The sequence below is a fragment of the Chionomys nivalis genome, chromosome 5, assembly GCF_950005125.1.
Source record: "Chionomys nivalis chromosome 5, mChiNiv1.1, whole genome shotgun sequence".
NCBI classification, from domain to species: domain Eukaryota; kingdom Metazoa; phylum Chordata; class Mammalia; order Rodentia; family Cricetidae; genus Chionomys; species Chionomys nivalis.
Window position 1 is genome coordinate 32,393,465 of NC_080090.1, and position 18,350 is coordinate 32,411,814.

An 18,350-nucleotide genomic window follows, 5' to 3' on the forward strand; every position below is an offset into this window, starting at 1 on the left:
TCCAGTGACTGTGCAAAACTGGATCACATTGAAAAGTCTGCCTGACGTTCTGGAAAGAAAGGAAAAAAAAAAGCGAGCTCCAAACCTCTGCAGAGACATCTGAGCACTTAGTTTCGTTGTACAAAGGGGAAAAGTAACCGATGCATGACATTGTTTCTGTTCGTTTCAACACCTGAATAAATTTAGACTTTAAAGACTTCCGTGGGCTTCTCTTTCTCCTTCCTGGTCCTTGAGCCCTAAGCTTCCCGGCTGGGCGGAGTCTGTTCTAATACTCCATTTGGGCCAGCGTTCAAATGGAAATGTTCTTGAAGCTTGCAGAAGGATTTGGAAGCCTCAGGCACAAGAACCTTTTAGCGGATGCTGGGGCAGGTTGGAGTTCTCCCTCAGCAGGACTCTGGTCACCTGCCCCACCTTGTCCTTATTAGGGCCATCATGGCTGAACTGCTCTTTGGGGGCAGTTATGGCTGGAGCCCCTGTGGGCCGCCCTGTCTGCAGAAGTTCATAATGTGGCTATAAAAAGATGGACAGATTAGGTCTGGAAAGGAGGTTCAGGCCCCAGGGATTGATTGATGATTGATTAATAACTATTATTAATTTATTAGTTGAAACATTCCAAAGAGTGTATCTTAATGCACTGCAGGTTATGGCAATAGAGTTTAGAAGCCACTGTAGTCATGACTGGGGCAGCAGCCAGTCTTGGTCAAGGGGATGGTCCTGGCAAGAGGAGCAATAGCTGGGCCACAGGGATGAAAATCATGGTGGGTAACCTGGGAATAAGCCTCCAATCCCAGGAGGCTTCCTCCCTCTTTCAGTGCATTTTATTTAGGGCTATTCAGTGCAGGGGTCTCTCTCTCAACTGGGTAGCAAGGGCTTTGTTAGACACCACTGGGAACTTGACAGGGGTTAATGTATCACGCCACCACAATCCGCCCAGAAGGTAAGTACTGCTTGAGTCCGGCCCTACCTGAAAATCCAAAGCCCCAAATGTTCTTACACCCCAAAGCTCTTGAGCACTGACGCTACAGAAGTGGAAAATTCCATTCCATACTTCACACATAAAATCGTTAAAACAACTGTACGGGCTATGCCAAGTGTCTATGAAACACCGAATCTGCTGTTTTTGTTTAGGTCCTTTTCCCAAAGCATCTCATTACGTTCATGAAAAAAATCAGCCCAGTATCTAAAAACATCTCAAATCTCGAATGCTTCTGACCACAGGCATCTGGGAATCTATTTCTATTCCCATTTAATGGATATGAAAATCAAGGGCAGGAAGGTTGGGCAACTTCTCTAAAGTAATACTGTCTGGTGAGGCTCAGTGGGAGGGATGGGGTTCGAGGCTGAGCCCACATCACTGCTCACATGTGGCCCACGAGAGCAGGTGAGTGGCAGAAATCTGGCAGATGGCAGGTAAGGCAGCTGTGTTCCTCTGCTTGCTGTCTGTGGACTCTGGCCTGAAGGCTTGTGGGAAGGGAGAAGGCCTCCCTGGGTTCGGCCTAGCAGAGCAGAGGCCAGCCTGTTCCCTTTAGGTTTGCCTCTGGGCCAGTGGACCAGCCTTCTGGTGTGTGCAAGTCTGTCTGGGGACAGACCCAGCAGGGATTCCCACCAGAATGGCATGAGAGCTCCTGGGCTCCTCAGGTGGTTTTTCTAGGTGTTTACCACCAGTTAGGCTGAGGCTCAACCAATCCTCTTGATGAAATTTTCTGAATTCACTAGAAACAGTCAAACTTCTGCCAGTTCAGGGTCTTGCTGGAAACACGTTTCACATGTTTGAAATACCAGCTCTTTCGGCTGTGTGGCTCTGACAAGTCATCTGATCTCTCTGTGCTTTAATTCTTATGTAACCATGGCAACCGACTCTTGGGGTTTTTTTGAAGGCGATGGTTGGATCCATTTCTGAATGGTGCCTGGTACAGTGTGAAGGCCAGTTCTCTTCCCACCATGCCTCGTAGCTAACAGAGTCTGGAAGATGTTTCTTAGTTGGAAATCTCATGTCCTCAAGAAGGAGAGGTGGGAAAGGGGATGAAGGAGCTCACCCTTTTCCAGTGAATTTCATGGAAGGGCAGGACTTCCAGCGGAGGCTTGCACCTGACCCTCGGCACCAAGATGAGTGAGGGCAGGGTTCTGGGAGGGATGAGAATGCCAGGACAGGCTGAGTTTCATGTTAAGTTGAAACCAGTAAGTCTAAAGGATACCAGGTGACTTCATATGGCTTAGACTCATCGTGGATATCAGGGGAGCAGGCATCAAGAACCAGACAGCCTTGGGGTTCTCCCCACTCCTTTCTGTGGCTCTCGGCAGAGGCCTCTGATGTCTGCCCTGGGCCACACAGCCCCTCTACTTCACCTCTCATCTGTTAGTCCCATTCACCTGGACATTGATTGGTTCATGGTAGTTTTGGAACTTCGCCTGGACTGCCTGGGTGGTGAAAGTGATCAGTTCAGCCAGGGCCTGGCAGATATTCCTGGTCCAGTGGAGTGTGGCTGTAATGATTTCAGCCACATAAGGTTGATACTTCCGGGTACTAGGGGTCATGCAGGTGCAGACAAGCCCTCAGGCAGAAGTGCCTAATGGCTCCCGGGGATGTTAAAGGGCCCCACATGATCCACGCTCAACTTAACTCCCTTGCATCCATGCGTGGATTACATCACCCACGTATGACTCAGCTAAGCCCTTGTGCGCATGCGTGAGCCCCGTCATCTGCATATGACGTAGCCACGTCAACACCTGTGCGCATGCACTAGGCAGCTTTTAAAAGTTGGACATGCCATCTTCCTGCCGCTCTCTGCACTCTGACTTCCCAGGCCTGTGCACGCCCCCTCTAATAAACTAAGCAGGTTTGTTGCGTGTTCCGTGTTTCTTTCTCACTCACGCCAGGTAATTTCAGTGGCCAATCAGGGCTGCCCAGATTCCACCTTACCTGAGGAGCAAGACAGAGCCTAGGGATCTAGATAGAGACAGGAAATGTGCCTCTCAGGGCAGGCTGCATTACAGGCAAGGGTAGGCACAGATGTGGTGGGACGAACCACCACGAGGACAATACATTTCTTAGAGCGATACTTGAGAGATCCATTTATAAAATGACAGTTCAGGGCTCCAGATGAAGCTCAGAATGCTGGCTTCGCATGCACGAAGCCCTGGGTGTGATTCCCAGTACCACAGGAGAGTAGGCGTGGTGGTGCATGCCTGTCCAGTTCTCAAGAAGTGCCAGCCAAGGATCAGACCTTCAAGGTTGTCCTCTACTACGTGGCGAGTTCAAGGCCAGCCTGGACTAGCTGACCCACTCCCGCTTTAAGAAGAAGACAGCACAACCCCAACCCAGGCTCCACTCCAGGACACAGGAAATCTACTTCCTTGCAAATCAGCACTTGGTCACTGCTACGAGTCCATATAGAAGCATGAACTGTGCAAAATGCCTGCCCTAACCCAGGAGGCTCACGGACTCTGTGGCATACAGCACCCAGCTGCTGCCATGAGCTGTTTTCAGCTGCCCACCTAAGTTCAGATGGCCCTCCCAGCGACAGCAAAGCCCTTGCATGGGAGGATGGACCCAGGGGACCACAGCATCACCATATGTGACATGTTGGGCCTGCATTTTCTCTGTCCTGAGCAGTGGCCCCATTTTCTCTCCCAGTGTGAGCTGTTCTCCCTTCAGAACCAGGTCCAGCAGCCGGTTCCATCTTCTGGATTCAGAGAAGTGGCCCTTGCCCTAGCCCTGTCCTGGACTCCCCCACCGAAGTCCCCGAAGACATTAGCATGCCTACAGAACTGGCACCTAGGGCTGGGGAAGTAGGCCGGGTTTGGGAATCTGAGGTGTAACGTTACTACCCGTGTGACCTTAGGCAACCCAACATTTCTGCTCCTCCTCTATACCTGTGGAGTGACTACTAGAATCCCCATTTCCAGCATATATGGGGTGTTGTGAGGGACCAAGGAGATAATGAAGATGCAGGCAGCTTTGGACCGGATTCTCAGGAGGACAAAGTCATCGGCAGCTTACTACTGAAGGCAGTCTGAAGCTGCCTCCTGCTGCTTCAGTGTGGCCTGGTGAAATGCAGCCAGCCTGGAATTGAGAGGAGGCAGAGCCAGGAAGTGAATGGCCCTACCCGTCCCCCGAGCTTTGCCTGCCTTGAGCTCTCCCCTCCCCCAAGGTCGGGAGAGGCAGAGAGAGGGCTAAGTGATCCTGTAATGGCCGCATCTGTCAGCAAGGGCCAAATGGTTTTTCCAGGAGTCAGTGAGCTAATGACTGCAGCAGGGGAACGGGCGATAGCTTCTCCTAAGTGGGGCACTTTATCCTCGACAACGTTAGAGCAGCGTGGCCCCGGGCTGCTGTACTCAGGAACATCTGCTCCGCCCACAGCCTCGAATTAGCTCCCAGTTCCCATCAGCGTGCCGCACACCTGCGGCCAGAGGCCAGCCTGCAGGTGGCAGTCAAGGTGGCTATTAGGTGATTGGGAATACAGCGGGATGGCCTGAGCTCTACCCTGGAAACCAGGATTCCACATCATCCCTTAACTGTGTCATTGGCAAGTCCCTTGAAGTCTCCAAGCCTCAGTTTTCCCATCTGTGAGATGGGTTCACCAAGTGTTCTCCTGGAACGCCTCTGGAGCTGTGCAAAGCCTGTGCACTGTGCGGTGAGTTACAAAAGACTGCTACCTTCCCAAGGCTTGCATGCACCAAAACAAAACAAAAGTATATTTATCTCATAGATTTTTAAATTTCAATTTAAGTTTTTGTGTGTGCACGCATGTGCACTTGTGTGAGGGCAGAGGACAATTTACAGGAGTTCTTGGGATTGAACCCAGGTCCTCAGGCTTGGCAGCACATGCTTAACCCACTGAACATCTTACTGGCCTAACATTTAGTAGCTCTTTTGGTTAGCATATAAAGAAACTGGTTTAATTATGGCATTTTCATATGTATGCACCATTATACTTCTGTCCTCCCCTGTGCTCCTCCCCTAATCTGTGGGTTCCCTCCCCCTTTTACAGAGGGTTACCTCCTCTGTTTTTCTCTCATAAGCAGTGAATTCCGTCACCTCTCAATTCCCTCTCCACACGATCCCCTTTGCCAGCTCAGGAACTACATACATACATACAGAAACACCCGCGTTTTAAATCTAAGTTCTAGATGTGAGAGACAATGTGTTGTCTTTCTGAGCCTGACTTATTTAACTTAATATAGCGATTTCCAGTTACACCTATTTTCCACAAATGTCAGGATTTCCTTCCTCTTTTTAAGATTACTCTTTAGGTTAGCACACAAGTAATAGATGTGGTCACGTGTCTTCACACACAGGGTACTGAACTTTGTTTTTATTCCTTTTGCTCCGACGGTCCTCCTCCGATCACTCTCTTCTCCAGCTGGTTCCTTCTCCCTCAGCTCTGGTCTTCCCTCTTGTGTTCTCTTGCTATGTGTGTTCTCACACCCTCAAGATCCCTTCCTCCCTTTCTAGTTTTGTAATCTACACACTCACTCACACACACATAAACACACATCCACTCACAAACACTGACTCAAACACACACCCACTCACACACACTGACTCAACTATACATAATAAACACACAACCACACCACTCACACACACACACTCACACACTCAACCACATACACCCATAAACACACACCCACTCACACACACTGATGCAGCCACACACACACTCACACACACTGATTCAACCACACACACATAAACACACAACCGCATCCACTTACACACACACACCCTCAGATGCACCAACTCAACCACACACACATAATCACACAACCCCCCCCCACACACTCACACACACTGACTCAACCACACACAGTCACACACACACACTCTCATTTTATTTTGATTGTTTATGTATGTGTGCAACGTACATGCAGGTATTCTTGGAAGTCAGAGGCATCAGATCTCCCGGCCCTGAAATGTCAAGCAGTTGTGCTGCCCAGTATGTGTGGTAGGACCTGAACTTGGGTCCTCCGTAAGAGCGTACATGCTCTTAACCTCTGTACTACCTTTTCTGTCCAATAATTTAAAGTCGAGATTCTTCCGAGCAACCAACCAACAGAACATGGTGTTTATCTTCCCGAGTCCGGCTTATTTTACTTGACATAAAGCTTTCTAGTTGCATCCATTTTCCTGAGAATGTCATGATTTCATTTTTCTTTATGGCTGCACTGGGTACACACGCCACATTTTCACAGTCCATTCATGCAGCTCCTCACTATGGTGAAACGTGCAGTAATAACATGGATGCACAGGTGTGTGGCGTCCAGAGTCTCTTCCGCTGTCTACCCAGGATGCACAGGTGTGTGGCGTCCAGAGTCTCTTCCGCTGTCTACCCAGGAATGGCACAGCTGGGTCATATGTTAGCTTTCTTTTTAGCCTCTTTAGGAATCCCTACCCAGACTTCCACATGGCTACGCCAGCTGACACTCCCATTTGCAGGGAGTAAGGGCTTTTTTCTCCCCACATCCTCGTCAGCATTTGTTGTCATCTTGGTGGTGAACTTTGACCTTGAATGGCCAAGCTGTCTCTCTGATCCTGTCACTTGTTTCTTGGCAACTATTTGACTGAGGTGAGAGAAAACCCAGAGGCCATTTTACTTTGCATTTCCCTGGTAATGAAGATCGGTGAATACTTTTTCAAATATTTACTGGCCATTTTCATTTCTTCTTTTGAGAGCCATCTATTCAGTTCATTAGCCCAAATATTGAGTGGATGAGCTGTTTTTTCTGTGTATGTGTTTAGTTTTTGAAGAACAGCTCATCTGCTTATGCCTGCTAGGCAGTTGGCAAAGTTATTTCCCTATTCTTTAGGCCTCCCTCTTCAGTTGGTGATGGTTTATCTTGCTGTGAAGAAACTTTTTATTTAATAAAATCTTGGGATTATATCCAGTGCTATTTCTTTTTAAACAGAGCTAAGGTAGAAAAACTAGTGTAGCACTCACACAGAAGCAGACATATAGACCATATAGACCGTTAGAATAGCACAGAGGACTCGTATTTGTCTGTGCCACTTTGGTCACACCTGACCTTTTCTTTTTAGTTATTTATTTTCATGTGTACTGGTGTTTTGTTTTGCCTGTGGAAGGGTGTTGCGTTCCCTGGAACTGTAGTTACAGACAGCTATTAGCTGCCACGTGGATGCTTGGAGTTGAACCTGGGTCCTTCGTAAGAGAAGGCGGTGTTCTTAACCATTGAGCCATCTCTCCGGTCCTTGAACAAACTTGTCAGACTTTTCAGACTAGAGGCCACAGACCTATAGCCAGGTGATTTTGACAAAAGTGTCAAAAGCATATTTTGCAGAAAGGTTAGGAAAACTGTCTTGCCACAGTTAGCTGAACAAAACTAGATCCATATCGCTCATCTTTCACAAACATCAGTTCCAAAGGAACCACAAATCTTCATGTAAGACCGAAGACCCTGACGCCACTAGAGAAAACGAAACAAAACAAAACACAACAGATAAAGCAGTTCAAAACGGAAGCTCAGGCAAGGAATTCCTGGAAATAAATCCAATAGAAAAAGGCCTTTTATTTGGGAATAATTTTTGACTCGTATAAAATTTGTAGAAGTGGCACGGTGTTTCTGTGTTCTTTTTACCCATTTTCCCTCAAAGCATACAATACAGGCTTGGACAGGGAGCTAACAGTGGCGCTGGCAAACTACCCATCATCAGGATTTCTCAGGTTTTACTCGAGCTCGTTTTGTGGTCGGACAACAGCTGGATGATGTACCGTGCATGTGCAGGTTCATGTTCACTGTCCTTGGACTGGGGTGCAGAACTCCTGCATCCCAACCCCACTCCCAGCAGCCAGGCCTGTTCCTTATTAACCCAGTTTATGTTGAGATGGTTTTATACACGGAATTCTAAAGGAGCCATCAACTAGTTTTACAAAGTGTTAAGCATGATTTGTTACTCACAGTAATTTAAGACATCAAACACAGCAAGTTAACATTAACCACACCAGACATTTATTAGTTCAGGTTGCCATCGTATAACACCACAAGACTTAAACAGCAGGGGTTTATTTTATCATCGTGGATCTGGAAGTCTAAGGTGAGGGTACCAGAGGATTGGTTTCTTTACAGCTTGTAGACAGTCCTGGCCTCTGTGTGATTTGTTCTCTTTGTACATGCGTGAAAATGAGTGGGGCAAGGGCAGAGAGGGTGGGAAGGGTGCTGTCTCTGCGATCTTTTATGAGGACATTAATTCTATCAGATCTGGGCTCTATCTTAATTACCCCCCCCCAAATCCCATCTCTCAATCAAGTTAGACTTGGTCTTTATCTTGTCTTTTTCTGAGGCAATAAACATGCAAGAATATTCTACCACAGGTAGGTTCCAGATTTAGGTTGTGAATTCTCCTGCTGCTGGATTCTGGGTTACCACTGACTTTTGTGTACAGCATTGTTAGGGACACAGCTGTTCAAGTCTTTGCTTTTACATCTTCCGAATGGAAGTGGGATTGCCAGTCTCATGGGTGCTCTTCTTGGACTCCATACTATATCCTGTCTGGGCTACACCCCCCTCTATCCCTCGTGGCGGTGCACGAGGGTCCCAGCTTCTCAATGTGCTTGTCCCTTCTGGCATTTGTTTTGTTTTCAAAGTGGCCATGCTAACGGGTGTGACTTTGATCGGTATTCCCGTAATGATTAGTGATGTTGAGTGGAGGAAATTGTTTTCAGTGATGGGGCGCCAGACTTAGCTAATAGGGATCCTGAAAGTGTGAAGCAGAAGAATGCAAAGTTGACTGTGGCGATGTCTTATGAACGCTTTGGAACAATTTATCAAGAGGAGAGGGAATGCCAGCCTGCTCGCCTTGGCAAGGCAATCCGTAGTGTATTGCAAGCTTAACACAAGGCCTTGTGCACTCTCATTGAACTTGGTCTTCTTGCTCCCATCCACTCCCACAGTAAGGAAGGATAGTGCCAGGCTCGTCTCATCCTCAGGATCTTGTAGTAGGGAGCTGCGGGCCTCTTCCCACAGCCCGGCTCATGGTTGCCTGGCTAGCTTATGCCCCAAAATAATGACACACAAACTGTATTCTTTTAAACACTGCTTGGCCCATTTCTATTCATGTGTGTAGCACCCCAAGGAGCGCTTACCGGGAAGATTCTAGCCTACGTCCATCCTGGGTCAGAGCTTTATCGCGTCTGCCAGGGAGAGGGGAGCATGGCGTCTGCTCCAGAGAGCAGAGCTGTCGAGTCTGAGCTCACTTCCTCTTCCTCCCAGCATTCTATTCTGTTTACTCCACCTATCTAAATTCTGCCCTATCAGATGGGCCAAGGCAGTTTCTTTATTAGCCAATGACCTTCCTCCATCATTTCCCCTTTTTCTGTTTAAACAAAAAGGAAAGGCACTAACATAGCAAAATTACATATAGCAAAACAGTTATCAAATAAGAATTACAGTTACAATATTTACATCTATTTTATCTTTATCATAACTAAAGAAAACTATAACTATCTATTCTTCAACTCTATCAAAGACTCCAGAAGGATATAATATTACCTAAGCAAACAAGAAATAAGCAACTTCTAAACTCTAGAAATGACAGAGACATCTCGCTGCCTTGACAGTCACCCAAAGTTTCTCTGTACCGTTGGGGCATCCATCTTCGGCCTAAAGGCCCATAGTTTCCAGCACACATTTCCATGAAGCAGGAAATTTCAAAGTCAATTCAGTCACTATCTGCTATGTCCTGCAGAATGTCTCGCAGACTCCTTCATGAATCAGGAACCCCGAAAGATCATCTCACCTTTACGCAAGTTCAGTAGTCCTCTCTCTGCAGGTTCTCTATGTCCAGTTTATACAATAGTCCAGGAAAGAGCAGTTTCTTGCCCAAATGGCTATCAAACTCCATAAGGATCCTCCTTGATGCCCATCTTCTTCTGAAAGTAGATTGGTGCTGCCAGGAGCAGACGTGTCTCATTGTTATGAAAAACCCTAAGTTATTAAAACACTTAAAATGCCCTATTTTATAATCTTTGAAAGATATGAAGAATGCCTATCTAAAATATATCTATGTACATCTAGAAAATCTAACATGATTACAAGCTTGACTATTATTGATAATTATCCATTAACAACCTATATACATTACATTTTTAAGCGAACTACACAATCACAATACCTTAATCAATATCAGAAACACATACACATATAATAAAATTGACCTTAAATTAATATCAGTAAACCAAGATTCATATCAATGCAAATTATTCACATCTATATCATCTCCCCCTTTAAATGTAAAAGAACATTTATAAACAATATTTGGGAATATGGACGTAGTTATTTCTCTCCAAACTGCTTCCTGCTGAATGGGGGCGCTGTTATTCAGGTCTTTTATGGGATAACCTGTCTGCTAGGTTCATCTCAGTAGGCAGTTGAGCAAAGTAATTTCGAAGGTGTTCACAGCAACCTTTCAGGAGGGCGTGGTTTATCATACCATATTGAAATAGAAGAAATACACAGGGTCTCATCCGCTGTGAAAAGAAAAGAAGAAACTCTTTTCCAAAGTATCATATCCTTAGATCCAAATTCTGAAGTCAAGGTATTTTGAAAATATCTATCTTGGATTAGTTCAGCAGCATTTATAAACAAATATCTTTTAGCATCTGTTGCTCCTTCCTCAGCATTAAAACAATTCAAAGAGAGCATAATAGCATACAGTATCAAGATTCTCTGTGTATTTTCCATCTTTGTGCAGCTTTATTTTAACTCTATTTTGTTTACTTTTACTTTTATTTTATATTTTCTGTATATCTTCGTCCTGTAATAACTCTTTAGACCAGGCTGTCCTTGAACTCACAGAGATCTGTCTGTCTCTGCCTCCCAGGCAGTGGGATTAAAGGCGTGTGCTACCACACCTTGAAGTCTCAGAGGTCAGTCTCCCTCTGCCTCCCAAGTGTTGGGATTAAAGGTGTGCACTACCACACCCAACTACTCTCTTTCTTCCTTATTTTACTTTTAAGAACTTTAATTTTCAGCCTGTATATATTTTTAAACACACTGTAAATCATTTAAAGTTTTCTTTGTCTTTGAATCTCTCTTTACTGTATCTCTCTCTTTTTCTGACCACACGAGCCTTTAAATTACTGAGCAATATCAGTAGGATGAAAGCAGTGGCTTTGACGGCTGGATCCAGCACATTCCTTAGCTTTCCAGCCTCATGGCGGAGATACCAGCTGTAGCCATGTTTATCACCACAACTCTGTGGCGTTTCAAGGTCCTTGCCAGCAAACAAGCTACAACACTCAAATGCTCTCTCTGTAGCTGACCTCCTGCCTCAAACAGTCAGAGTTTGCCCTGGCAGGATGGCCCACAAAGCCGGCATTTTAAAACAGCACAACTTTTTTCCTGCTACGGCTGAAAACCGAAAAGCATGCCTTCAGCTTTTCACCAACACCGTTTTAAGTGTTTCGTGGCAGGACCTCTTAAATGAGCTGCAAGGTTTCACAGCTAAAGCTGAGTCAGGAAGCCTCTCTTAGATGAGAGCACTTGCTTGCCTCTAGCAAGCAGAGCAGACCCGAGAAATTGTTGCTACCAAGAAAACATGCTTTACTCTATTCTTTCCCAAGCTTTCTCAGGCTTTCAGTAGATTCAGTGCCCCAATGTCTGGGCGCCATCTGTAGTAGGGAGCTGCGGGCCTCTTCCCACAGCCCGGCTCATGGTTGCCTGGCTAGCTTATGCCCCAAAATAATGACACACAAACTGTATTCTTTTAAACACTGCTTGGCCCATTTCTATTCATGTGTGTAGCACCCCAAGGAGCGCTTACCGGGAAGATTCTAGCCTATGTCCATCCTGGGTCGGAGCTTTATCGCGTCTGCCGGGGAGAGGGGAGCATGGCGTCTGCTCCAGAGAGCAGAGCTGTCGAGTCTGAGCTCACTTCCTCTTCCTCCCAACATTCTATTCTGTTTACTCCACCTATCTAAATTCTGCCCTATCAGATGGGCCAAGGCAGTTTCTTTATTAGCCAATGACCTTCCTCCATCAGGATCTGAGTGCTGGCAGAGAGGTGCATGCTACCATGCTCCCCTTTCAGGCGGAAATCAGCGTGCCCTTCATACTCTTTGGTTTTTGCTTTTTTCTTTTTTTCCCTCCGAAGCATATAATTTGGGAAGAGTTCCCTGTCCTCATGTGTGGTTCTTTGGCAGCTCACTCAAAATGAATGTGATCCTATACCCTCCACTGGTACATTCTGCTTCTAGAAACTTCTCATAAGTTGTGACGTGGACTCTTCCGCTGTTCACTCGTTACTGATGAGCCCGGTGTTCTCTGTCAAGCGAGAGCGCAGCGTTTATAGCAGCGGCCTGTCCAACGATGTTCATTGGTCTCCTCTTCCCGCAAGTGCGTGTGTTCACGTGTGTGTGCTCGTGGGTGTGGAGGCCAGAGGTTGGATGTCTTCCTCACTCTTCCTCCACTTTAATTAATTGTGTGTGTGTGTGTGTGTGTGTGTGTGTGAAAGAGAGAGGGGAGAGAGATGCGAGAGAGATGCGAGAGAGGGAAGAGAGAGGGAGAGAAAGAATAAAAACTGGTAGCATGGTAGAGCACCAACACTTCTGCATGGATACACAAATCTACTAAAATGAGGCTTTCTTTAAAATGTCTATTCAGTGACCAGTGTTTCAAAGTCTAGCTTTGGTTCAAGAAGTTGATCTATGGGTGCCTGTACAACATGTGAAAGCTTCAGTTTGAGGAAAGGTTGATGTACATGTGTGGAGAGCCATTGTATCCAGACACAAAGAAGTAAGGATGTCGGAGGCGATGGATATGCCCGTCACCCCACTCTTATCCTCACATTTGGTTTCATGTATGGAAATATGGTTCCTACAAATATGTGTAATCAATATGTGTCCTTAAAATTAACATGAGAAAGATGATAATAATTTTAAAAGTAGTCAATACTCCTAAGCCAAGAGAGCAAAGGAATTGTGGAGATGACAGAGGGAAGCGCACATGACCAGGGGCTTGTGAGCCAGGGTACGAGTCTTGGCATCGTCAATGGGGGGAGGCAGAAGAGTTGGGGTGTCAAGACTGCTGTGACTACGAAGCAGAGGTTATTCATGGTGTTGTCCCCCTGCTAGCACGGTGCCAGGCCCTGCTAGGTTGTAAAGCTGATGTCTTAGTTTACTCTGCACTGCTGGAATGAAATGCCCAAGACCAATTTATCAAGAACAGTCATTTATGAACTCATAATTGTGCAGATTGGGAAGGTAAGTAGGTTCAGGACCAAGGAGCCTGGTCTGGCTTCATCGAGGCAGAAAACATCACATGGTACATGCAAGAGAGGCTGGGGGCTATGCAGCTGAGTGAGTCAGGGTTGTTTCCTAACAAGCCCACTCTTGTGACAAGGACATTAATTTACCCACAAGGTCCCCTTCATCAACTTTTAAAACCCCCATCCCTCCCCATTGCAAGGGAGATTAAGTTACCAACATGGGAGAATTGTGACACACATTCAAGTCAGAGGAGTGGGTTTTCCTTTCTTTTCTTTGGAGAAAATGGGCTCACAGGTTTGAGTGACGACATATCCAGAGACCAACAGCCAGAATTCCCACTTGGAGCATGTGATACCCAAACTCCAACTCCCTGCCTTCCTGCTGCTGCTGGCCCACAGGGAAGATAGCCTGTGACAGGGCCCTGTTTGGAACCCTCCTGCCTTAGGGGTGGAGAAAAGTTGCTGCTATCAACAGTGCGGACTGGAGTAGCATCTATTTGGAGCACAGGGACCCTCATCCCTGCCCATTGCAAAGCTGATGGCAGCCTCCCTGTGTGTCCTGCTCCTCAGCCCTCCAGGGCTGCTCCTGAGCTACTGAGCTACACTGACAGCATGCAGACTGTCCCCTGCATGGAGCCAACTTCCTGGGCTGTAGGCTGCAGTACATTACTGGCCCAGAAATACCTGGTTATTGGTGTGGCAGTATTGCTGCCCTGTGGATGTGTACCAGTCAAGCGTGTAAGAAATGGGTAACTGTCCAACAAGCCTTTGAGGTAGTTTCCTGTAGAATATTTGATCTACATAAAAAAGCAAGCTGGTCTAAAGAACAGCACTGAAGGCACTGGGGTGCTGAGAGTGAGCAGCGCAGGCCCACTGAGGGCAGTGGTCAGGTGGAGAAGTGAGGGGACCCCACTGACAGAGGGGCATGGCTCCCTCTGGACACCTCAGGAACTGCCAAGTTGCGCTACACCTAGAAGGTCAGGGAGGTGCCAGGATGCTATGGTTCATTTGCTAAAGGCTTGGTGCCAAGGACGGCGAGGCTAGGCCCTTTAAAGTGGGGCCTGGTGAGACATCACTAGGTGACTGAAGGTGTCCCTTTAAAGGAGATGATGGGGCGCCAGACTCCAGAATTTCTGCCGCCTGTTCCTGAAGAATTGCCTGCTCTCAGACACCTGCTTCTGCAAAGGGACATGGCCTTTGTCAGAACAATGAGACTATTGCATTTTGGACTTGATTCTCTAGGCCCACGAGTCAAAATAAATCTCTTTACTGTCTAAGCAGTCTGTGCCAGGTATATGCTCAGAGTCATGGTAAGCTGGTAAGACACATTAGGACTCCTTTTCCACACCTTCCTCCTTCCCCACTCCTCTTCCTTTGCCCCTCCCTTCTCTCCTTTTCCTCCTAACTATCTTGATCTCTAGCTTCCTCTCCACTTGCCTCATCTTATCGTCTGTCACCCCAGCATGTATAGGGATGCATCAGACAGACAGCATGTATAGGGATGCAGCAGACAGAGAGCATGTATAGGGATGCAGCAGACAGCATGTATAGGGATGCAGACAGACAGCATGTATAGAGATGCAGCAGACAGCATGTATAGGATGCAGCAGACAGCCTCTAAGGCAATCCCAGCCTCCTGCATAATCAATTCCTTCCTCTTGTGTGCACACTGGATTGAGTAATTCAGGATTGTGGGATACTGTTTCCAACATGGGCTGCAAGAGAATGGCAACTCCTCCATTGGATGCAGGCTATAGCCCTGTCTTGGACAGCTTAGTAGGGATAGAGAGGGAGGAGAAGCTGGCAGGACCAGGCAGGTACTGAAGGGCCTCAGGGCCCACAGTCTTAGAAGAATACAAATCCATTTGGATGAGGCTGGAAGGTGCCCCGTTTCCTCGTGGTCTTCAGACAACACAGCAGCCTAAGCCTTGAGTTTCAGGTTAATTTGTTATGTAACAGCAGGGTGGGGGCCACTTCCACCCATCGTCTCTTAACCTTGGCAGAAAGCTAACTGAAAGTGGCTGCTGAGTGATGCCCTGCCAAGGAGAGGTGCTAGTACCTGTCCAGTGTTGAGTCACAGCAGGAACTACCCTCCCTGCTGTCCCTAGCATCAGATTCTCAGAGGAGAAGGGCTAGACCGGCAAACAAGCAAGTGGGATGGGCCAGAGTCTAGCGCCTCCTGGTGGCAGGCATTGCCCAGCAGCCACCTTTCAGATACTGCTGTGCGCCAGGGTTAAGAGAGTTTGATGGCTTCCATGGGGGTGGAGATGCTGGGGTGCCCTTTCCTCTGCTGTGGACTTGGGCTCACTGTCTGTTTTATTAATAATGCACGCCTGGCTGTGCAGCCTGTGAGTACGGATTCATCTCTCAAGTCTAATTGTTCCGTCTGCGTGCCTCCCGTAGATGCATCATTTCGTCTCTGTTCTTTATTTAGCAGTTTTATTGCCAGCAATTAGTAATGGCATCAGTTGGAGCCCCTCTTTATGGCAAGATTCATCTCTGTTTACACAGTGGGGTACTTTTAGAGTGAGGGAGCTTGCTGGGGTAGACTTAGCCCCTCACAGGCTTCCTTCACCAAGCAGTGCCATGTACCCCAGTGCCTCCCAAACTAGGGGCCACTCATGGCAAGATTCATCCTCACCATCCTGCCTGGGCTCAGATGCCCTCAGGCTGGGCTCTGTCTCCTGCCCACAAGGCTGCGTCAGTAGGCAGTGGCTACAAAATAACTTCACTTTTTCTTTCTGCTTAGGAATGGAACCCCAGACTCCCTTCTTGCTCACCCCAGCACTATCTCCTGGTAGTTAATGCTTTGGAGCTCTGACCTGGGACGATGCTTCTGAAACAGATCTGGGGTGAGCAGTTTGTCTTTGTTACCAAACCAATCAAGAATACCCATTGCTTGTCCCTCCATTGCTGTCCCTACTCAGGAGCCAAGGATGGACCTTTTCTACTTCCAGTGACTATGAACCTTCACTTGAAGTGATCCTCAGTGACAGTAGTGACTCCAAAAACCAAACAAAGTCTACAGGACTCAAGGATAGGTCAAGGTTTTCATCTACAGTCTAACTAGACATAAGACATCCGGCCCACTGGTGAAGGTGCTCATATGTGGGTAGTGTGTGGAGAGCTTCGGAATGAGGCAGGCTGGCAGTGGGGTTTCTGAGGCGAAGAGATGCAGTCACTGTGCTCGTGAAGGAGGTTAGATGGACAGCGGTGTGGTCCAGCCCTCCGTGCAGGGTCCTGGAGCAGTTCTAAAGACCCTCCTTTCAGAACTCCTCCCCAGGTCCTCTCACCCTAATGTCTGCACAGATGGCCTCAAGGACACTGGGTGTAGGAATGCAGCTCAATGCTTGTAGTTGGACCTGCCTGTTGTTGGGGTCCCAGTGGCTCACTGGCTAAATAGAATAACTTTGGTATGTCTGGGATTGTGTAGACCTTAGATTGTTCTTCAGTACAATAGACACAATAGTTATCCACTAATGAGGGGTTTACTATACCTCTGGAAAGTGAAGCCAGCCTTGAATGGAAGGTAGGCTGGCCGACCAGAGCTCATATAGGAACATCCACTCCTGTCCTTGCATGCTCTTGGACCTGTTCTCTAACACGCAAGCTGCCTCCTCTATATGCTGACCCCAGGGATGAAGGGCTCTTCTCCTTCAGCCCCAGAGGAGAGACTTCACCTTTTCCTCATTCCTGGTATTGTGGTATGGCCTAGCGGAAGTTGGAATGATCTGGTTATCTATTGCTGAGTGACAAAGTACACCGAGAACTGGTAGCTTAAGACAATATTAGTGTCCAGTGCCAACCAGGGCAAGGGTGGGTCCTTCTTTGATCCTGTGGGCCTGTGATCAGCAATTTGCTTGGTGCTTCTAGTTCTGGACTGTGCTTTGCTTGTTTTTCTTAAATAGAGAATTTTATATAGTCAAATAATGCATTTTGATCAAATAATTCCATTCCTTCCCCTCCAGGTTTTCCTCACTCCCCACTTTCCCACAAAATTTCATGTGCCCTCTTTTTTTTAAACAAATGCATTGAGTTCACTTAGTGTCAACTATATGTATGTGCCTGGGTGTGGGACCATCTTCTGAAACACGGGCTGCCTCTCAGGGACTGCATCCCTGAAGAAAACTTTCTTTTCCCCCCCGCATCCATCAGGGAGCAATAGCTCCTCAGGTTGAGGTAGGACTCAGGAATCCATCCCCCATTCACGGTGGGATCTTCATGCCTTGAATTGTGTGCAGTCTTCCTTGTGTATTATCCCAACTTTTGTGAATTCACGTGTGCAGCAGCATGGCCACGCCCAGCAACATTGTTTATTCCAGACGTCCACGTCTGCTCTTAATCCTTCTGCCCCCTCTTCTGTGATCATAGCTGAGCCTTGGGGAAGGGGGTGTGATGTGGGTGTTCTGTTTAGACTTGAGCACTTCAAAGTCTCTTTTCTGAGCCTTGACCAGTGTGTGTGTGTGTCTTAGTTAATTGGCCTCTAGATTTCCCCGTGGTTTTTCTAAGACAGTGGCCGGAGCCGCAGGGCAAGGGCTGGGCTAGCTGAAGGTGGCATCGGAGTTTCTCCATGTAGTCAGGTCAGCCTGTTAGCTAGTTGGGCTTCCTCACAGCATGGTTGACTCAGGCCTCCTTGAGTCGGGCAATCTTAGGCTGCAAAGACAGATACAGACGAGAGGAAGTTGTACTGTTTTTGTGACCCAGCCTCAGAAAGCGCATAGGGTCATTTCTACCACATGCTATTATTACTCTGGGCAGTCAGAGGGCAGGGACAAGATGAGGAGATTCTTCTTACTCGTCAGAAATTATCCTTTGAGAATAGCTTCTCAGCTAGGGTTGAGACTTTGTACCCACATTCCCCCCCTCACGTAGGGATTTTTATCTGTTTTCGGCGTGTGCAGGTTTTACGTATCTCTGAGTTCATGTGTGCATCTCCCTGCTGTGCCAGGAAAATTCTGTTTCTCTCAAATCATCTACAATCTTGTCTCCTTATACTCTTTCTCCCCCTCTTCCACATCTGCACCCCCCTGCCCTGAGCCTTAAGGGGAGGGGCATGATAAAGACATCACACTCAGGGCTACACACTCCAGAGTCTCTCACCCTGCACATTGTCAACTTGTGGGTCTCT